General features: G+C 38.7%; 1 protein-coding gene and 1 pseudogene across 2 annotated transcripts in view; one reads left to right on the forward strand and one right to left on the reverse strand.

Moving 5' to 3' along the window:
- ELAPOR2 (endosome-lysosome associated apoptosis and autophagy regulator family member 2) overlaps nucleotides 1-23,210 on the forward strand; it is a 214,682-nt gene that overhangs the window by 13,856 nt on the left and 177,616 nt on the right. The window lies entirely within an intron of this gene.
- LOC123951534 lies at nucleotides 14,109-15,505 on the reverse strand (annotated as a pseudogene).

Consider the following 23,210-nt stretch of genomic DNA (forward strand, 5'->3'; position numbering starts at 1 on the left):
TTTGCTGTGAGCCTATCCCCTCAGTTTGACTCCTAGAATTTTATACAGTGCTTAATGTAAGGTAAGACTCTGACTTGATTTCCTGAATAACCAGTTTTCTTAAATAGTAGTTTGAACCGTCTATAATTCATCCTTTCACCACTGATTTGTTTTCTATACCATCTATTGGGTGCATATAAATATATTCTTAATCTATTATTTTATATATAATATGAGACATATGTATACTCGAAAATATTTGATTTCTTTTGGGCTACTTTCTATACTTTTTTTTTTTTTTTTAAGATTTTATTTGTTTATTTGACAGAGAGAGGCACAGTGAGAGAGGGAACACAAGCCGGGGTTGGGGGATAGGGGAGAGAGGCAGGCTTCCCGCCCAGCAGGGAGCTCGATGTGGGGTTCAGTCCCAGGACCCTGGGATCATGACCTGAGACGAAGGCAGACTCTTAATGACTGAGCCACCCAGGTGCCCTACTTTCTATACTATTGACTTTTTTTCCTACCAAGATTGCACACTGGACTTTAAAATACGATTTTATAAGATACTTCTTGCTTTTCTTTCAAAGATTTCTTAGCTGCTCTCACTTCATTTAGTCTTCAGGTTCAACTTCAGAATAACTTTGAGAAGTTAAAAAAGCTCCTTGGATTCTGTGGAATCTCTTAGGTTATTTAGAAAAAATTATCATCCTTATAGACTTATCATTGTGTTTGAAGACCTAGTTTGCTTTGGTGCTTGGAATATTCTGTACTTTTCATGAGCACTGACTTTGTATTCCTAAGTATTTTTGTTACTATTTTTTTCTAGCAGCTGTCCCTTACCATTTTTTTTTTAAAGATTTTATTTATTTATTTGACAGAGAGAGAGATCACAAGTAGGCAGAGAGGCAGGCAGAGAGAGAGGAGGAAGCAGGCTCCCTGCGGAGCAGAGAGCCCGATGCGGGGCTTGATCCCAGGACCCTGAGATCATGACCTGAGCCGAAGGCAGCGGCTTAATCCACTGAGCCACCCAGGCGCCCCCCCCTTACCATTTTTTTTTTTTTTTAAGATTTTTTATTTATTTATTTGACAGAGAGAGATCACAAGTAGGCAGAGAGGCAGGCAGAGAGAGTGAGAGGGAAGCAGGCTCCCTGCCGAGCAGAGAGCCCGATGCGGGACTCGATCCCAGGACCCTGAGATCATGACCTGAGCCGAAGGCAGCGGCTTAAACCACTGAGCCACCCAGGCGCCCCCCCTTACCATTTTTTAATGGAGTTTCCCCTGATAGGTTGAAAAGCCATTGGGTTTTTGGAAATTAGTTGTATATCTAGTCTCTTATACAGTGGTCTTGTTAATTCTAGTATTTTCTTAATTATCTTCGATTTTCTTGATAACAAGTTCCACTTATTGAGCAGTTAAATGCGTGAAGCACTTTAGTTATATTCACAGTAATCCATACAGCTATCCCTCCCTCTGCCTTTAGGAAAGTGAAGCTTGTGGAAGGTGAAGCTCAGAGGCAATGTATAACTTGAGAAAGAAGTCAGAGGTAGTGAGCCTTAAGGCTGGGATACCTGTGTCCCCGGAGACCTCGCTTTCCACTGACCTTCACTGCCTCCCCGTCTGCCTACCCAGAAAGGGTCTACACTTATAGCTTTCTACACCTGCTTCTCTCTCTCAGGCTTTGTACTGGATCTTACTTGCACCCAACACCTCTTTATAATGTTTTTCACTTTAAGTCAATCATTTTTAGATTGCCTTGTCTCGATGCAGTAATCCTTTCCTCCTGTGTTTCCGATTGCTATCATCTGCTCCAAGGTAGATGTTAGCATTGCACATGTTTTAACAAAAAGAGGTCCCTTTCCTGCTGTGTTTCACCAGTACAAAGGTGCATACGTGGCTCTGACCATTGGTCCTCTTTTCTCAAGGATGTGGTGTCTGTGCAGAGTCCAATTTCTCTGGTCTGACAAACTTTATTCCCCTGGTACACCGATCACCTGAGGTGGGGGTGGTGGGAGCTCATTCTCTCCCTACTAGATTCTTGTATGGGAAAATTTTATAAGAATTTTTTTAAGAAGGAAAAAAGCAGAGCTCTCTGTGGTTCTTCCACAGTAAGCACACATGACAGGCCCTGGATGTAGGGCATGTTCTGTCCCTGTCTTGAGGTGTGCAGTTGTGGGGAGAGAGAACGGAGAAGACCTAAGTAGGAGTTGCGGGGGTGGGGGTGGTCTGACGACATCTTAAAGCAGAAGCCTATCAGCCTTCAGATGTAAAAGACCAAACTCTGTTGTTTGAAAAAAACGCTCTATACCAAAGACAACTCAGAATTAGAATCAATGGGCTATAGTTCTATCATTTTACCAAAACGATTTTAATGTTTTTGTTCTCTATTCCCTCTTTCGTTAAAGACTTACATCACAGTTACAGGGTCCAGGCATGGTTATAAGTGTTGGGCACATATTAGCCCATTTAAAAGCGATCATTTTATTAGTCCACTCCTTCTTATGTAAATGATACTGTTTTAAGGTGTTATTCAGATATTTTATGGGAAGGTTACACAATTGTCTCAACGTTTTTGTGAAGTTTATTGAAGATTAATTGAAGCACATTGAACTGCATAAATACGGAGTACATAATTTGGTCAGTTTTGATACATGTATACACTTAGGAAACCAGTAACATAATGACGATAGCCTTTTCTAATACCCCCAAAGGTTTCCTGCTCCCCCTTTGTAATACACCCCTTCATCTGCCCTGTCCCTAGGCAGGCCCTGATCAGCTTTCTGTCACTGTGGATTCACTTGAATTCTCTAGAATTTCATATAAATAGAATCCAATGGCATGCACTCTTTCTCACTCTCTCTCTCTCTCTCTTTTTTTTTTTTTTTGGCCTGGCTCTCTTCACTTAGCATAATGATTTTGAGATTGATCATGTCGTGGTGTGTTCAGTAGTTTGTTCCTTTGTTCCTTTTTATTGCTGAGTAGCATTCCATTGTATGGCTATACCACATATGCCCATCTATTTTTAACATACTATAGTTCTAATCATGGTATTTGATATGCTTAAGCTCCAGTATGATAATGTAATCTATGAATATCAAGAACTCATTAGCGAGCATTTCAAATAGGTTGTTTATAACGTTTGGCACCAGCAGCCTAAAATGTAAATGTAAGCATGAAAGGACTGTTGGCGTTCTGAGATATTCTGGGAGGTAATTTAGTTTTCTGTTTTACTCAGTATTCAGTGCTATTTCAGATAAGTCTTGATTTTTTGAAAAGCTAATCATTCAGGTAGTCAGATAGGCTTGCTGTTGGAATTACTTCCACTTGCCTGCCTGTCTGCCTATAGATCATTTCATTATCATTTAACGTTTGGCAGAGTACAGGGGACAAAGGAGGACCTCCCACCAAGCATTCAGAGGCTAAAACAGGACTTTTTTAGTTCATGGTGATGAGTGTGTGTATATGCTCTAGATGTGAATAATGTTGGTATTCATTTGGAAGGACAATTAAATGTATTCATTAGTTTTATTTACTAGTTGAAATTATATTTCTAAAAAGAAAAAATCCAGCAAAATAGCTAACTTTAATTGCATTTTTCTTTTTTTGGTGGGAAGTGATGGGAATTTGGTTGACTAACATGTTTGCCTTTAGAACAAAGTAATAATTCTTTTAGACTAGTAGTGCTTCGGCAAACTTTGGGGACCCTTATATTTTTCTTTTTTCTCTTGTCTTCTCTTCCCTTCCCCTCCCTTCCCCTCCCTTCCCGTCCCTTCCCGTCCCTTCCCGTCCCGTCCCTTCCCTTCTTTTCTTCCCTCTCCTTTACCTTTTTTCTTTTTTTCCCTTCAGAGAAACAAAAGATGCTGAAAGGAACAAGGATTTGAGACTGGCTGACCTGTCCTATTGAGTTTATTTCTTCTGTAGCAGTAGCTGATGACTTTGACAGGACAGGGAGAATGATGTGACTCATTCAACTTGTTAGTCATGAAGTTCTCTGTTCTCTGCTGGGTACAGACTCACGCAGACCAGTCCTTAACCCTGATCTTCTTTTCAGCTATGACTTGTTTTCTGACCTCCCTTTCACAACCAGACCCTTTACCTTTATTTCTTCATCTTTCTACTCTTTTTTTTCAACTCACTATATAGTCTGACTTTTATCCCAATCATTTTCCTAAACCTCTTGTTATGGTTAGTAATCATCTCCCACTTATTAGTGGTTTCTTTATTTCTCATCTTACTCCATTTCTCTGTAGCATTTAGTCCTGTTTCCAGGCTGCTCACTTTGCTTTCCAAGTCGCTGAAATCTTGTATCACTTGGTGTTAACATCCTTATTTTTTTAGCTAGCTACTCTTTTCCTTTTTGGTAAATGGTTTTTGCTTTTGGTTGCCCTCTCTTTGCATTATACATGTCCTCTCTGAATCTTAACCATATTTTCCTTTGTTCTTAATTTTGTGTAAATAGAGGTAATACATATTTACTATACATAATTTGAATATACAATTTGAGAGTACATGGGTTGAGCATATTATAAACAATTTTGAACAAGCAAAAAAGATGAGTATCACCTGCAGTCCCATTGTGGAGAACCATTGTTGGAATTTTTCTTCCGATGCCTGTCTGACATAAGCCTTTGTTCAAATGAATCTTAAATCCAACTTCCAATGTTTCTCCAACAACTTCCAAAAACACATTTACAGCTCCTTAAAAGACACCTCTGGTGGGATGCCATGGATGCCTTCAAATGAAATACATCCCAACCAAATATATTGTCTTTCCTCTCTGTACCTGAAACTGGTTTTTCTTCTTGCTTCCATTTCTGATTGGTTAATACAGACTTGATGTCATTAGTCTTTTTCCTTCTTGACTCTAAGCTCCACGTCACTCAGTCATAAAACAGATCATTTTAATTTCATCTACAAAGTCCTTTATCACGTTGTCTCAGGAGACCATTTTAGCTCTCTCCTTGTGCTCTCTACTCCCTTCCACTTCAACCCTCTGTCTGATGCTGCAATCTAACTGTCACTCCCCATTGTCAGAGATTCTCTTGCGCTTTCTTCCTTCCATGTGGAGCTCATGGCCACACATGCAAAGCCATTTCCTCTCTCTCTGGTGTAGCAAATGTCTAATTATCATTCAAGATCTGGATTAAGTGTTCTTACTTGTAGCTAAGATACCCCTGTTCAGGTAGAATGAATCTAGGGCCAAACACTTCCTACATTTGCTTTGATTTGTTCTGCCTGGAGAAGAAGCCCATTCAAAGTGCTCCTTCCAATTGCTTTTAGATCTATGAAGACGACCTTTAAAGGATGGATTTAAGGTGTATTTCACACTACTGACCTGCGACCACTGAGTAGATGTTATGGCGAGGAAGATTTTTCTTCAGATTATGGAAGAAATGTAACCTTTAGTGATATATAGCCATGGGAGTGACTTTATAAACTAGTTTGCTTTTCATCAGTAGAAGTGCACAAGCAAAGACTAAATGACCATTTCTCCTAGATTTATTAATTAAATCAACATGATTAATCAGTTTACCAGCTGGTGTGCTGGAGGTCTGAGGATGAAAAAAATAAAATCTTTTCTTTAAGGAGCTTATAGTCTAATGTCGTGGTTCTCAACCTGGCTACAGATTATAATCACAGACTAGTGATTTATTTCCATTTCAGAGATCCCAGAGGACAGAGCCTGGGAAACATCCTCCAGTGTACAGCCATGGATGGTTATAATCACGTACAGTTACTTTTCAAAGGGCTATTTATTTAATGCCTATTCCAGGGCAGGCTATATGATGTTCATTTATTCTTTCACCAAATACTTTTTCAGCCCCCTCTTTTGTGTTTGTCTCTCGGCTAGGTACCAGGAACATATCAGTGGATAAAAACAGGGTTCCTGCTTTAGGGAGTTTGTAGAAAGGTAGAATATGGACACCATATAAATGTGACGGTTGGTAGAAGTCTAAGAAGTAAAGTAAAAGAGGGGAGGGGACAGAGAGGAGGTGTCTGTTATCGATGAGGTCAGGAAAAGGCTTTTGATGCTATGGCTTTCCAGCAGCACCTGGATGAAGAGGGGGATCAAGCTCTGCAGACATCTGGGAGCAGAGTTTTCAAGCTACGGAATCGCAAGTGCAAAGGCCTTGAGAGAAGCATACACTTGACATGTTCAAAGAAGAATGACCCACTGTGGCTGGGGTGGAACGAGTGAGAGGGAAGGGACAGGAGATGTGAACACCAAGATCATAGGGAGGTGCCTTTTAGGACACATTGAAGACTCTGACTTTTATTTTGGTTGAGAGGAGAGCCCAGGGGGTTTTGAGTACAGACATAACATGATTTATATGAAAAAAGTTAAAACCAGCTGCTGTGTGGAAATAGTGATAGGACATGGGTGAAAACAGATTAATTAGGTTATTCCAGTGATCTAGGTGAGGCATTATGGCAGCTTAGATGAAGGTTTTAGGTGTGGAATGGTAAGAAGCAGTTGGATTCTGTGTATATTTTGAATTAAAACCTATTTTTATATATTTTTAAGGGGATGATAGGCTTTACTAAGATCTCCCAGGGAGTGACTTTACTTTTTATTTATTTATTTTTTAAATTTTTTTTCAGAGAGAGAGGTGGGCAGGCAGGGGCAGAGGGAGAGGGAGAGAGAGAATCTTGGGCAGGCTCCTCATCCAGTGCAGAGCCTGACTTGTGGCTTGATCTCAAGACCCTGAGATCATGACCTGAAACAACATCGAGAGTCAGATGCTCAATGCACCGAGCCACCCAGGCACTCCACCGAGTGACTTGGAAGGTGACCAAGTGCAGGAGAGGTGGGAGAGCCAGTGGACGAGAATGGGGGCCCCGGGGCCAGATGAAGAAAGTGTTGAAGGAGAAGTCAGTGAGGCACTGAATCAAATATGTTATTAGATGGAGCAAGGGGAGGGCTGAGAATTGATGTTTGGATTTTGTGATGTGGAGGTCAACAGTGATTTTGACAAAAGCAATTCTGATTGAGGGGTAGAGGCAAGAATGTGATGGGAGTGGGTTCAGGAGAGAATTGTGAGGACAGGCAGTTCTTCAAGGAATATTGCTAATGGTTATGAGGGGGCGGGAGAAAAATGGCAGTAGCTCAAGGGGGAGTGTACATAGTTACTTGGGGGCAGTAATGCCTAACTGTACTTCAAGGCTTCTTCCAAATGCAAGATTTTGTCCTATAATTAGTGGCTCTGGTTTTATTTATTTATTTTTTTAATACCTTGTTAAAGACTTCTTTTGAGGCCCAAGTATAGTTTTCCTCTCCTATAAAAAAAATCTAGCTCAGCCATTTTATTTATACCACATGACTGGTCCTCCTCCCTTCTGGGTTGGGGATGTCTTTAGTTTTCTAGGGCTCCCATAATGAGGTGCCACATACTAGATGGCTTAAAGAACAGGTCTTTATGGTCTCACAGCTGGGGAGGCTGGATGCCTAAAATACGGTGTCAGCACGATCGGTTCCTTCTATTCTAGGCCCCTCCGCTTGCTTGTAGGTGACCATCTTCTCCCTCTGTCCCTCTTCCCTCTAAGCCTGTTTTTGTGTATAAATTTGCTTCTATTTTAGGATACCAGTTGTATTGGAATTGGACCCCCTCTAATGACCTCATTTTAACTTGATTACTTCGGTAGAGCTTGTCCCCAAATCAGGTCACTTTCTGAGGTACTGTGGATTTGGACTCTAGCGTATGGATTTGGGGAGAGGGCACGACACCTTTACTTTCTCATAGGCTCATTTCCAAAGTTTTATTCTGATAACATTTAAAATCTTTCTGCTGGGTGGTTTTTAGGCACAATTAGCCAAATAATTTGGGGGACATTAGGCGTTGCTTTAAGAGAATTCGGGCCGAGAGGTGGATTTCCTGATGTAAAAGGAGCACTTGCTGAATCGGAACTTCGGTCAACTGCCTTTTTGAAAAAAATATAAACTGAGTTAGAGAGGTGATTTCTCAAAACTTTCTCTGAATATGAGGCTAGACTTTTCTTAGACTTCTCAGTCACCTTCATGTTGGAAATAGCCGATCAAGTAAGCTAGTAGATACAGACTCTCTCTACCTTGGGAGGAAGAAGAGGTAAATCAGTGCCTTCTCTGAGAGTATGTTTACCTTAAATACATGGACCATCTCCCTGGCATTACAAAGGTGAAAGTGCAGCCTAGTTCTAAATAAAGGCCAATATGTGATCCTGTAATCTGTTACCCTTGTTATAGACAGAAATTAAGTTGTTTATTATAAAAAGTTTTTTTGTTGTTGCCTCATAGAAATTGGCTCATATTTGCTTAACCAGGTGCATGATCCCAGGAAATGTCTCCAGCAAGATTTTGCCTACCCTGTTGTCTCTAATGAGTTTCTTTTCCAGCATCAGGTTTGGTTGGCATATAGGTCATTAAGATGTATCCTCATAAAATAGCTTTGTGACTGTAATGGATTTTACTTGGAAACCATTAAACTACAGAATGTAACTAACGACTGTAGTTGTCCGCACATGGGCCAGCTAGCGCTCATTTCTTCATTAGCACAACAAGGAAGACATGTAAATTTAATTGTGGAATAGCAGATAGTTTTCATGGGCTTATTACTCCCTTATAGCATAAGGCAGAATATAGTGTTTTAAAATGAAGGAAACATCTGTGGTGAAAATTAGTGCTAAATAGAATACTTACTTGGATTTTTTTTAGAAGATTTTATTTATTTATTTGACATACAGAGAGAGAGAGATCACAAGTAGGCAGAGAGGCAGGCAGGGGACGTGGGGGAGCAGGCTCCCTGCTGAGCAGAGAGCCCCATGCGATTCTGGGGATGCTGGGCTCTATCCCAGAATCCTGAGACCATGACATGAGCCAAAGGCTGAGGATTAACCCTCTGAGCCACCCAGGCACCCCTTGGATATTTTTAAAATCACTTTTTGGTTTAGAAACCTATCATTTGGCAATGCCCTGAAATAACCCCTGAGTGAATCTTTGGGAGACAGCCTTGATTGTTTTTTGTTTTTTTGTTTTTTGTTTTACTTTGTATTCTTGGTTTAAATAATGAAATAACTTTTTCATATTGTTTAAACATAGAAAAAAAACCACTCTGAATAAGAAAGTGAATTCTTCGCTAGTATAAAATAGCAGCAAACATATCCTCAGTGGGGTTTCCACAGGTTAAGCCTGGCAGTAGGTCAGATAATAACTACATTAAAGCAGACAATTTGTTAGGATGGATTCTTGTTCTGGGTCCACAGTCTACCTAATTGATGCCCATGGCTCAATGAAATCGGATTCGATATTCTTGTGCATTCATGAAATCACAACCCTTCTTCCAGCTTCCTCCCTTACTTTCTTGTGTTCAGTGACTCTGGAAAGGCATCTTTTTCTTAGTATTTTCTCAGTGACTGTACTGATGGAATACAAAGAGCATATGGAAGCAGATATATGCGTAGGTCTTGATTTTATGTTTTGGTAGACTGGTTTATTTAAGCAGATACAACAGGCGAATATGTTTGTTGAAGGTTTGCCTTTGTACCAGCTGCTGCTGCTTTTTCCTCTTTCCTAGACTGGCCTGCCAGAAATGCCCACCTTTATTCCCACATTGTTTGACAGAAGTTTCCAATTGACAATTTTTCAATGGGTTAATAAGCTCCACGAGAAATGCAATATATCTTCAATGTGTGTATTTTAAGAATGTTGAGGAATTTTGAAGAATTGTGCTCAAATTTGGTTTTGTGTGAAATGGAATGTTTTAAATTTATTAGAATTATTTAATGATAGAGGATCAATGCTTCTTAAATACTGTTTACAGAATCAGCCTTAATTTACAACAGCTTAAAAAACACAGTCTAATTATTCAAAAGAAAGGTTTTATTTTTATCGCATTTTGTGGGGGCAAAAGAATTGCTACAGAGGTAATGTTCACCTGGTTGTATATGTGCCTGACTGGGGTGGCACAGGCATTGACCAGGGAGTCAAGGAGACTTGGGAGTCTTGGGAGTCTCACCAAGCATTTTTCTTACTGGTAGTTGACTGTTGTGACCTTAGGGAACTTGATATCTCTTGGATTTGATCTTATCATTTGGAGGAGAAAAAGATTGGTTTAGATAATCTATAAAGCTTTCTCCCCCCTCCCCCTTTATTTCTTGTAGTTTTATATTTTTGGAGAAGGAAGGGTTATGCCTTTGCTTCTTATTGGACACTTATTGGATGCTTTTGACTAAGTGGAATTTTTTGGTGTCCATCATGGTCATACTGGGCAGAGTGATATAGTTTGATAGTTTCTAGAAACCAAGCATTATCTATAAATGGTCAGCAAGAAGGTTTGGTGAATCTGGCCCATGATACTTCTGCATGTTTTGTTTTTTTTTTAATTTTTAAAGATTTTATTTATTTGACAGAGAGCACAGGTAGGCAGAGTGTCAGGCAGAGGGAGAGGGAGAAGCAGTCTCCCCACTGAGCAGAGAGCCTGATTCGGGGCTTGATCCTAGGACCCTGGAATCATGATCTGAACCGAAGACAGATGCGTAACCGGCTGAGCCACCCAGTGGCCCTGCTACTTCTGTTCAACATGGATGCATGTTTGCATTTTTTACCAGCTGATGATTGGCTCTATAATTTCACCTAGTCATCCAAGTCAGTTGAGTTTAGACATTTATCTTGAGATACTTAACTTTTCTCAAGACAAGGTTTTGGGGAGTTAGAAAGTCTTAGCCTTTTATAATTCTGCCTTGGGTTATGGGATGATCTAGCATAGACAGGACTCAGTCTTAGTAATAACTTTTATCTGTGACAGCCTAGGATTTTTTCCTGTAGGAAAAGATTCACAGGTTATTGACATGAAGCAGTCATGAGTGAAATTTGTTTTTCTTTTGAATCATCCTTAGCCACAGGCCTACGGCCTTATTTTAACTTCTGAGACCTTTGTTTTCTCATTTGATCGCGTCCCACAGGGATGTTTATAAGAAGAGTTACTCCTGAACAGAGATCCGTTCTTAGACAGGCTCAACATTATAAAGATATCTGTGTTCCACAAATCTCCACAAATCTATATGTTTAAAAGCATCTTCCTAAATATATAATTTTTCTTCTTTGGGACTATGTATCTGTTGGAGGGGTGGAGTAGGAAATAAAATGATCCTTGGATTTATTAGAATGTGTTCTGAGACAGGCTGGGAAAATTCTGAAAAAGAAGTGGTAAGAGGAGGTGTTCTTATAATCTATAAATGGGAGTATCGAGTATTAAAGACTTTGTAGGAATAGTTGGATGACATATGTCAAGAGCTTTGAAACACATATTCTCACCAAGTATTTTATATCTTAAGTAAATTGGTTAACACTGATGTACTTATAAGGTAATTCATCTCAGTGTTATTCCTAAACAATACCAAATTATATTTTTATTTCTTTTATTAAAGAGAAGGAGGGGGAGAGAGGGAGAGAGAGAATCTTAAGTAGGCTCCATACCCAGCACAGAGCCCAACACAGGGCTGGATCTCATGACTCTGAGATCATGACCCGAGCTGAAATCAAGAGTCAGATGCTCAACTGACTGAGCCACCCAGGTGCCCCACAGCCTCAAATTTTAATAGGTGACTGGTTAAATTGTTTCCTGTGTTAAATGGAATACTATGACATATTTATTTACATGGAATAGGTTTATAATATGTTAAATAATATAGTATGTTATGAAAGCTTTGGTATATAGAGATATGTGTATTTATTTGAAAAAATGGAAAACAGATTAACAGTAGGTATACCTGGGTGGCAGGATGTTCTCCCTTTTACTTCATATGCTTAATCTCTATTTTTAATTTTCTACCAAGAACATGCATTCTTTGAGAGGAAGTAGAATACAAGTGAAGCGTTTGAGAGCATAGGACTCCGAAGCCAGCCTGGTTGGGTTTAAATCCCAATGCTGTCACTTCCTGCCTGTGTAGTCTGGAGGAAGTCGCTTTATCTCTTCGTGTCTCTTTCTCACCTGTAAATCAGAGATGATGATCCTAAGTAACAGTAGTACCTACATCATAGATTCGTTGTAAGGATTCAATATGCTTAATGTATGTGAACTTTGGGAACAATTTATAGTTAAGTACCATATTAATGTTGCCTATCATTATTTGTTAATAAGAATAGTGAGCAAGTGAATGAGAAACAGATGGACAGACTGACACACTGGCATACCTAGAACTCACTGGTAGAGGTAATGATCTCTAATGGTATCAAGCATATCAAATAGAACCAATTTGGTAAACTTTAAAGAGGGATGTGATGATTAGATGTTTATCTTTCCCCCTTATTATTTAACTTTTAAAAATAGAGTGTAATTCACATAACATAAAATTAACTGTTTTATTTTTAATTGACCCTTTTAAAGTGAAGAGTTCAGTGGCAATTAGCCTATTCACAATATTGTGCAACCGTCCCCTTTGTCTAGTTCTAAAACATTTTCTGGCATTTCAAAATAAAACCCTGTGCCTATTAGGCGATTTATGTCCATTCCCCAATCCCTCCTGTGCCTTGCAACCACCAGTCTGCATTCTTTGTCTATGTACTTATTCTGGATATTTCAAGCAAATAGAATCATATAATACATGATTTTTTGTGTCAGCCTTCTTTGATTCAGCATAATGTCGTAGGGGGGTGTCCACAACATAACATGTAACAGTAGCTCATTTATTTTTATGGCTGTTTAATATTCAAGAATGTGTGTGTGTGTGTGTGTATATTATGATTTGCTTATCCTCTGATGGACACTAGGGTTATTTCTTCATTTTTGCTCTTGTGAATAGTTCTGCTATGAATAGATTTTTACTTTCATTAAATAATAGTTACGTTTGGTGGTATTGGTGGTGTATTTATTGTAAAAAATGCAGAAAAAATTAAAAATAGAAGTACCCTATAATCTAGGAATCCCAATACTGGGTATTTACCCCTGAAATATAAGAAACATGAATTCAAAGTGTTACATGTTTCCCTATGTTTATTGCAATATTATTTACAATAGCCAAACTATTGGAAGCAGCCCAAATGTCCATTGTTAGATAAATGGATAAAGAAGAAGTGGTATGTGTGTATATATGTGTGTGTGTGTGTATATATGGGAATGTGTGTGTGTGTATATATATGGGAATATTACTGAACCACAAACAATGAAATCTTACCATTTGCAACAACATGACTAGAGCTAGAAAGCATAATACTAAGGCAACTAAGTCAGTCATAGAAAGAAAAATGCCATATAATTTCACTCATACATGGAATTTAAGAAACAAGGCAGATGAGCAAAGGAGAAAAAAGAGCCAAACCAAGAAATGGACTCTTAACTATAGAGAACAAATTGATGGTTTCCAGAGGGGAAATGAGTGGAGGGAAATGGGGGAAATAGAAATGGGGATTAAAGAGTGCACTTGACATTATGAAAAAAATTAAAAAATTAAAAAAATTAAGAACTGCAAAATGCAAATAATCCTAATTTACGTTTTGGTATAGACCCTTTCAGTATTTTTGTGCATCTATACATGTATAAAAACACAGCTGTGTGGGACACCTGGGTGGCTCAGTTGTTAAGCATCTGCCTCCTACTCAGGTCGTGATCCCAGGGTCCTGGAATCGAGCCCCACATTGGGCTCCCTGCTCGGTGGGAAACCTGCTTTCCCTCTTCCACTCCCCCTGCTTGTGTTCCTGCTCTCACTGTCTCGCTCTGTGTCAAATAAATAAATAAAATCTTTAAAACAACAGCAACAACAACAAAAAACCACAGCTGTGTACAAAAATAAACCTTTTAAAAAGAAAATTGAAGATCATATATACATTCTGGGTTTTTTCCTCATTAAAATTTGTTTTAATGGGTCTTAAATTCTGTGATAGATTTTTTGGTCAAGTTGTTTCCATTAGAAAGTTCTCTCTCTCTCTTTTTTTTGAAGGTACTCTTTTTTTTTTGAAGGCACTCTTTTTAAAAACTAGTAGCTTAAAATTCTCACCCACGCATAAAACAAATGGTCCACAAAACGTTCTCCTTTTCTGCTGAAGGTTTTACGATGCATTGGTAAAATTAACTAGTCTTTTTCTGTTAAGTTTCAATGACCAGTTGAGATAAGGAGTTCTGAGACCATTCTTCCACCACTGATTAAGACTGGCATGATGGCTATTAGGTGTAATATTCATCTAGCTTTCCGAGCTTCTGGGCAGACTTGATGACTTTGCCAGCTCCAGCTGCCCAGTTGTCCACTATCTTGATGACACCCACAGCAACTCCCTGTCACATGTCATAAACAGCAAAATGGCCCAGAGGAGGATAGTCAGGGAAGCTCTCAACACACAGGAGCTTGTCAGAAACCATATCAACAATGGAGCTTCATCAGATTTCAAGGATTTGGGTCATCTCCAGTCTTTCCCCCAGCATGATGACCGATCTTCAGCAAATTTGCAAGCAGTGTGAGCTGGCCGATAATCCAGCACAGGTGCAGATCTGGCAATGATTTGGCCTGGATTATTCAAGAGAGTTACCTAAGCCATGAAGCCACCTGTTTCCATTGCTGGGTCACTTTTGCTATCACCAGGCACAATACCACAACAAACATATTTGAGAGATACATTCTTGACATTGAAGCCCTCTTTGTCCCCAGGAAGAGCTTCACTCAAAGCTTCATGGTGCATTTCATCAGAGTTACGTCAGTTGTAATGTCGACTGGAGAAGAGGCGGCCATCTTACAGGGTTTGAAAACCCCACTCTTCACATGGCCCTCGTGCCAATACCATCCATTCTGTACATGTCTTGGAGAGACAGACCTAGGAGCTGGTCAGCTGGATGAATTGGTGGCAGGATGCAATCCAGAGCTTCCAGCAATATGGTTGCACTGGCATTACCATCTTCACCAGAGACTTTTCATCCCTTGAACCAAGGCATGTTAGCAGTTGGCTCCAGCATGCTGTCACCATTCCAACCAGAAACTGGCACGAAAGCTACTGGGTTGCGGTTGTGGCCAATTTTCTTATGTAGGTGCAGATTTGCTTAATGATATTTTTGCGTCCCTTCCGACTCTAGGGTGGCTCAATGGAATCCGTTTTCTTAATACCAACACTTCTTTCACACCCTGTGTGAGATCAGAAGGGCATGCTCATGGGTCTGCCCATTCTTGGAGATACCTGCTTCAAATTCCTTAACACCAACAGCAACAATCAGGACAGCAGAGTCTGCCTGAGTTGTGCCTGTAATCATGTTTTTGATAAAGTCTCTGTGTGCTCTGGTATCCTTGGAGGTCACATCATACTGGCTGGTCTTGAGTTTCCGCAGGGTGCTGTCAGTGGTGGTAATATGATCACATTCAATTCTCAGTTTATCCAAGACCCAGGCATACTTGAGGGAGCCCTTTCCCACCTCAGCAGCTGCCTCCTCAAATTTTTCGATAGTTCTCTTCTTCCCAACACATTTGTATATCAGACGGCCAGCAGTGGTAGACTTCCTGAATCTGCCTGTGCACGGAAGACAATATGAATATGAATCTTTTCCTTTTCATTCTGGCTTAAATTAGTGATGGTTTTCATGACACTTGTGTTTGGGTGGCAAACCTGCTGTGAACAAGCTAGATTCTGTTTCATGTCAGTACATACCATCTAATGTTTTTAAATATTTTCTGATGTCTATAAGTGTTCTGGCTCATCACGGTTTTCAGTAAACAATATTTATTTTACCAGTCTCTTGATAAAAATTTAGCTTTTGGCTTCTGTTTAAAGCTACAATGAATAACTTTTTAGATAAAATATTGCTTAATTATTGTCTAAGGATAAAGTCCTAGGAATAGAAGTGTTCTGTCAAAGAGTATGTGCTTTTTTTTTTTTTTAAGATTATATTTATTTACTTACAGAGAGATAGAGAGTACAAGTAGGCTGAGAGGCAGGCAGAGGGAGAGGGAGAAGCAGGCTCTCAGCTGAGCAGGGAGCTCAATGCAGGGCTTGATCGCAGAAGGCTGGGGTCATGACCTGAGCTGAAGGCAGACACTCAACCTACTGAGCCACCCAGGCATCCCAAAGAGTATATGCTTTTAAGGCTTTTGACACACACAGAGCCAAATTTCTCTCCAGAACTGTTGTGCTGATTTACATTCCTCTCAGCAGCATTTAAGTATCAGCTTCCTCTTTTATTTGCTCATATTCTTTTATTCAGTCATTGTCATTTTAACAAAAAAGTATATGTTTATATTTTTATTTCTATTCATATAAAATGTTTCACTATATGTTTGTTGTTTTCCTTTTGTGAAAGCCTGCTTCATGACTAGTGAATTTTGTCTTTTTCTTAATAACTAGAATATTAAAAATACATAATGAAGTTGTAAAGCTTGACAATCTGTTACAAATATGTTTCCTAGTTACTTGTCTTCTCATTTTATGTTATTTGGTCACAGGGGACTTACAAAGTTTATGTAGTGAAATCTATCATTCTTTGTTTTTTTTTGGTTTCTGCCTTTGTGCGTATGTTTTTCTAAGTTTTCCTTAGGTGATTGGTATTTGTGCTTGGTGATGAGCAAAAATCTTACATTGTCCTGTGTGAATGTGGTTTAAAACTTACATATTGTTCACATATGCTTCTCAGTATTTATTTGCCAAATAAGAATTTTCTCCAGTGACTTAGACAAAATTGCTGTTCTCTGAGAACTTCTTGAACCATCAGCCCAAGATCTTTTGTGTTAAACTTCAGAGAGAGACACAGATCATAGAAAACAAGGGCATACATTCAGGGAACATGTTTCCATGGCATGGCTTGAGTCGGAACATATTCTCCTTATCCTCTCTCCATATTTTCTCTGTGTCCAGAGTCTTATAACTTGCATTTACTCTTGAGGCAGTGAGATCCTCATTCATCAAACAGATTGAACTTGTTCATCATGCCCAATTTATGTGTACAGGAAATTGGACTGGTTCTTTTTGGGTGAAAATTGTGTTTCCCCTTGGAAAATCATTTAACTGGAATACTGCATTTATGAGGCATTCCAATTCGTTTGCCTTTTTCCATCTTAGGGAACCATATGAATCAATGCTCACCTAGGTAAGAAGCTGACATCTTTTCTTGGATTAAAAATTGGAAGTGACTTTTCTGGTGGTATAAAAAGCAACATCTGTTTACTTAGGCTGAGGATGTTAATGACAAGTCATTTAGTCTTAATTTGTTTTTGGATTTTATTTCTAAATGATCTGGGCTTTTTCTGTTTGTACAAAAAGAAACATGTTTATTATGCAGGGAATCAGAGAATGGAAACAAGCCAAACATGCCAAGATGGTAACTGTTGATACCTTTGTACAGATCCATTCAGATCCCTTTCATGATATATATAGTCATTCATGCATTTTATAAAAATATGTTATAATCATATCACGAACATATTGCCATGTCAAAGTAGATGTATACAGTTTAAAATAAATGCACCACATGTTACTGTGTGGGTGCATCAAAATGTAATGTGGCAGATCCCCATTGTCTGTCATTTAGAATGTTTTCTACTTCTTGATATTACACGTGTGTAATAAACATTACTGTAGCTATATCTTTGCTATATCTAGATATTTACCTTTACATATTTCTTTAGGACAAATTCCCCAAAATGGGATGTCTCCAGTCTCCTAATCTCTGAATCTTATAATTTTTTTTTTTAATTGGAATTGCCAGGAATGTGAAAAATATAGCTTGGGTACCTTTTAAAATGTATTACATGAAATCAAATACAAATCCTTTAAGTTCAAAGGCATTGTTTATCTTTGTTTCTCTCTCGCTGGCAATTCATCTTCCCCTCTAATTTATTTTCTTCATTGTAGAAAACAAATGTGAAAGGGTCAGTGTGATAGGAACTCTAGATTTTTTTTTTTTTAAGATTTTGTTTATTTGACAGACAGAAATCACAAGTAAGCAGAAAGGCAGGCAGAGAGAGAGGGGGGTGGGAAGCAAGCTCCCTGCCAAGCAGAGAGCCCAATGTGGGGCTCGATTCCAGGACCCTGGGATCATGACCTGAGCTGAAGGCAGAGGCTTTAACCCACTGACCCACCCAGGCATCCCGGGAATTCTAGATTTGCTTGCTATCTTTATTCTTTTTGAAACATCAATTGTGTGTATGTGGTGGAGGGGGTGGGGGTTAATTTTGAGGACTGGTTTTTGGAATGGAGGTGTTTATTCGTCTGACCATGCCTGTTCTATCTATTTTGACATTTGGAAAAGTTCTTACAGTTGACCTTACAGTTGACTGATGATTACTTACCTTGTTTTCAGCTTCTGCCTTCTCCTTTTCCAGGGACATGTAGTTGCTGAACAAGATGACAGATATAGAGAGAAGCTAGGTCCAGTGTCTCTCAACATGGTCATGCAATCTGGTGTGGCAAATACTGTAATAGGGTCACTTCTTATATAATTGAGTAAAGCAATTGGAACATTAACTGTAAGTTATTTGGGCAGTGCTCTGTTTTCTATTTTGGGTTCTCTTCCTCACAAGTCTTAAAACTTTGTAACCTAGAGCTTTATAATTTTATCAATAATGAGTGATCTGATTCTGAAAATGAAGCTACAGATTGGGGCTAAATTATTCCAGGATACAAAAATACCAAGATGCAGAACACTTTCATTGTCAACAAAGTCTTTGAGAAATGGTGACTATCTCTCTATTTCTTGAAGGTTAAGAAAGAATTGTCTACTTGTTTGCTTTCATGTGTTTAGATTTGTTTGTCTCAGATTTCAGTTTCCGCTGTGAATCACTGAGCCCAGAAAAGGGCACAGCGCTAATTTAGGAAAAGACCTGAGTGTGTGAAGGTAATCACACCTTCAGAGAGAGATTTGTTGCCTAGAGAAGAAATGGTGCTGTTATTTCCACTGCTTTAATTAAGACACTGGCCAATGCAGTCTTGTTGACTGACAAATAACCCACTTTAGGAAAACCTGTTGTATAAGGATTTCAAGCTGAAATTGGAAATGTAATGATATTATCAGTAGAAGATTTTTCATTTTTGAAGGATTTGAAACAGGCCTTTGACTTTGATAGTGTTTGTTAGTATGAGATTAAATTGTTGAAAAAACTGCAGGCAGAGAGTAGCAAAGACTGGGGATTAAAATCGGTGTCAGGAAAATTTTAGGCAGATAATTTGTGTCCACTGACACAAATAGGTTATACGGATATAATATTACAGTTCACAACCAATTTATCAGTTTTATGTGTGGTCCTAGATTTTGATAGAGAATTGTTTTGGTAAAGATTGTTTCGATAAAAGATTAAAGCCCAAAAGGTATTTTTTGCATATATTGCAAAAATTTACAAAATGTATGAGGACAGACTTTGTAATATACTACATGATTATTTCCTGGAAACAGAAATCTGTCATTCTATTAACATAAATGAATACTCTTATGGTATGGGGTTGATTTACAGTCATAGCAGTTAACTTTTTTTCCTACAATGAACCACTTTTTTTTATAGCTTTATTGAAATATGATTTATATACAAAAAGCTACACATATTTAATGTAGACAATTTGTGAGTTTGGACGTATGCATACATTTGTTGAATCACCATCATAATCAAGGTAATGAACATATCTATCATCTCCAAAAGTTTTCTTGCATAGAAGTTACTTTCTGAAGTGAATCAAACAATGTTCAGTTTATATGCAGTTTGGTTTTACTATTTTCTTTTCTTTTTTTTTTAAAGATTTTTATTTATTTATGACAGAGAGAGATCACAAGTAGGCAGAGAGGCAGGCAGAGAGAGAGAGAGGGAAGCAGGCTCCCTGCCGAGCAGAGAGCCCGATGCGGGACTCGATCCCAGGACCCTGAGATCATGACCTGAGCCGAAGGCAGCGGCTTAAACCACTGAGCCACCCAGGCGCCCAGGTTTTACTATTTTCTGATGTAAATATAGTTCTATATTATAGGAACCAACAGCTGTCTAATGAAATTGGGTGAGAGAAAAAGTTTGCTGATTTATTTTTTTAAAAAAGATTTTATTTATTTATTTCACAGAGAGAGCAAGCACAAGTAAGCAGAGCTGCAGGCAGAGGGAGAGAGAAGCAGGCTCTCTGCTGAGCAGGGATCCTGATGCGGGGCTCCATCCCAGGACCCTGAAATCATGACCAGAGCCAAGGCAGCCGCTTAACCAACTGAGCTAGCCAAGCGCCCCTAAAGTTTGCTAATTTCTTATATTAAATGGGTGCTTTGTATAAGTCAGTATTTGAATTTTAAAATCTATACCATGTTTGCTTCACTTCAGCAAAATTTTTTTGGTTATTTTACCTTTTATTATTTAGGAATCATATTATTGTGACTATTTTTGAATAGAGTAGATAATGTGTGACATTGAAGTGCTTGATATTCTGGAAATAAAGCTGTGTTCAGCTATTATGTTTAGCTTCTTCTTACAGCCCCATTTTAACCAAAACCAGTATTACCAGATAAATATCTGGAAATGTCACTTATTTAAGCATTCACCCTTTTACCGCGTACATTTAAATCTTGTTTTTGGTGATAATTTTGGTCTGTAAAGTTGCCGCAAAGACTGAATTAACAAATACTGAACCTTTGCTCCCAGTGGAAATAGGAGACTCTGGTTACAACATTTTCATCAGCTGATCAAAACATTAACCTTGTGTTTGTGTATGTTTCCATTTAAAGGCATCTTGTTTAATATACATTGTTAACTCAATGATATGGAAGTCATGACCAAGGACACTATAACTCTTGAAAGAAGCTTATGTGATACATGTGTTTTCTCCATAAGGTACGTCACAACCTTCAGCACTATGCTTGGGGCCATTTTAAGGTGAAATCACCCGTGTATAGCAAAAAAAAAAAAGGCAAAAAACCTAACACACAATGTGCTGCCCAAAAGACACTTGTTTAGGACATGAGAGGTGAAACAGGAAGGCAGAGTGTCATCTTGTTTGATTTCAGCTGGGAACATACATGTTGGATGACTCAAATTTTTTGCCACTCTGGGCATGGCTGTGAATGATGGTGAGAGCACCACGAGCATTGCCCTTGGGGTTACAGATAAATTTTAGCAAGCAGAAGAATTTGCAGATGCAGCTCGTACAAAAAATGAGAATCAACTGTAGCTGTTTTTGGAAATACTTTGAAATATTTCTGAAATGAAATAGAATTGGACATAATTTAAGCTTAACTTGATGCTCTAAGCTCATTACGAAGATGCTTATGAGCATGATTCAACAGGATTGGAGGGTCTGTCATTGCTGCTCCCGATGTGTCTGACTCCACACCATTGTCCCCAGTGGTTCACCCTTGTCCTCTTTACCCCTTGCTCCTCCATCACTCCAGCCCAGCTGGTACTTCTCACCGTGGTAGCTTTAGGTACCTAACACCTTTGTTCCGTTTCTTGCTGCTCCTAACGTGCTGTCTCCTGTAACCTGGGAGGAACCTGGAGATTTTAGGAGAAAGCAGAAAACCACACTTACTGAATGATTAAGAATAGTTTTTAGATATAAGTTAAACTCCATCAACTTTAGAATGAGACTGAGACAAGAACGATAGTGCGTTTGTGACAGTGATTTCCCTGCTGACTCTGAGGCTCCTGTTTTGTTAACATTTTATTTTCTACAATGTGTAAGTTAATTCAGAATGGCAGAGTTTCTGCCATTAGGTCCGTGTGGACCAACACTCAAGTTTGGGTTAATTTAACATCTTGAGCTGTATTTTCTTTTGAGAGTATATATAAACTTTGGTAGAAAGCAGAATTCTGTTGGTCATTTTTCATACATCCCTGTATATAGGTACCATATTTTCATTTTATAAGATGGGATGCTGATGTCTGGAAACAAGCGCAATATCTTAGAGTAATAGCAGAACTGATGAGGAAGTCTGCCAAATTCTTTGTCCACTGTTCGATCACATTGCTACCACATTTATAGAATTTTGTTTTACTTCTTTCTTCTTCAGGCCAGCTTTAAATTTTTTCATGGTCAATTTACTAGAGGCTTCTTTTTTTTTTTTTTTAAAGATTTTATTTATTCATTTGACAGAGCTCACAAGTAGGCAGAGAGGCAGGCAGAGAGAGAGGAAGGGAAGCAGGCTCCCTGCTGAGCAGAGAGCCTGATGTGGGGCTCGATCCCAGGACCCTGAGATCATGACCTGAGCCGAAGGCAGAGGCTTTAACCCACTGAGCCACCCAGGCGCCCCACTAGAGGCTTCTTAATCATTCAGTTTCTTGGGATTTAGTCCAGTGACTTACTCCCTGATCTAGTTGCAAACGCAGGCTGTGTGAAATTTATTCCCTTCTATGAACAGTTGCCGATTTAGAGCTACCTTCTGCCAAAGGACCCATTTCACATACGATTTTTGTTGCACTTATGCCAATTGGAACGTCCTTTTAATCCCTGCTTATTTAAGATTTAGTTTCAATCATATTTTTGTTGCAGTGCAGTATCTGTCAGGGTGTTATACATTGTTAATGCCAAAACGATCACTTGCTCAGGATAGAGACATGATGTAATCGAGTAAAACCTAATGATTGCATATAGATCTATAATGCTTAATACTATAGCCACTAGCCACATGTGAGTGTTGACCACGTGAAATGTGGCTAGTCCAAACCGAGATGTGTTGTAAGTCCAGAACTCACACCGATTTCCACAATTCAGTACAGATAAAAGTATGTAGTTTTTCATTAATATTTTATATGCTTAAATATTTAAATGATTATACTAGTTCAAGATATAGTATTATAATTAATTTTACCTCTTTCTTTTCCCTTTTTAATGTGGCTACTAGAAAACTTAAAATTACAGGTGTGAGTCACATTTGTACTTTATAGTCTATTTCTTTTGGTATGTTATATAGCTGGTATCAATGTTATGCTGGATGTTTAAAACGTACAGACCCTCTCTCTTACTTCCTTTTCCATCTTTCCTCCCTTACTTTGAATATACCTGTTATGTTGTCCTTTGGTAGAAGGTAAGAAATATAATACCCTTGTCCAATGACGAACTCCCTAGTGGCTCACCAACTACACTTCTCATTATAGGTAGTAGTTATGCACTCTGTAGAAGTTCCCAAGATACCAAATTAGTAAAAGCTGAGTAATATAAGAATACACACACACACACACACACACACACACACACACACACACGAGGAAGTTAAACCAACTGGCAATTTAGAGAACTCACCAAAACTGAAAAAATGTATTGAAAATTGGCTGAAAGGAGATTTGGAATAAATATCAGCAATCCATGCTCAAGAGACTTTTTTTAAAATTTTTTTACTGTC

This window comes from Meles meles, chromosome 10, assembly GCF_922984935.1.
Source record: "Meles meles chromosome 10, mMelMel3.1 paternal haplotype, whole genome shotgun sequence".
NCBI classification, from domain to species: domain Eukaryota; kingdom Metazoa; phylum Chordata; class Mammalia; order Carnivora; family Mustelidae; genus Meles; species Meles meles.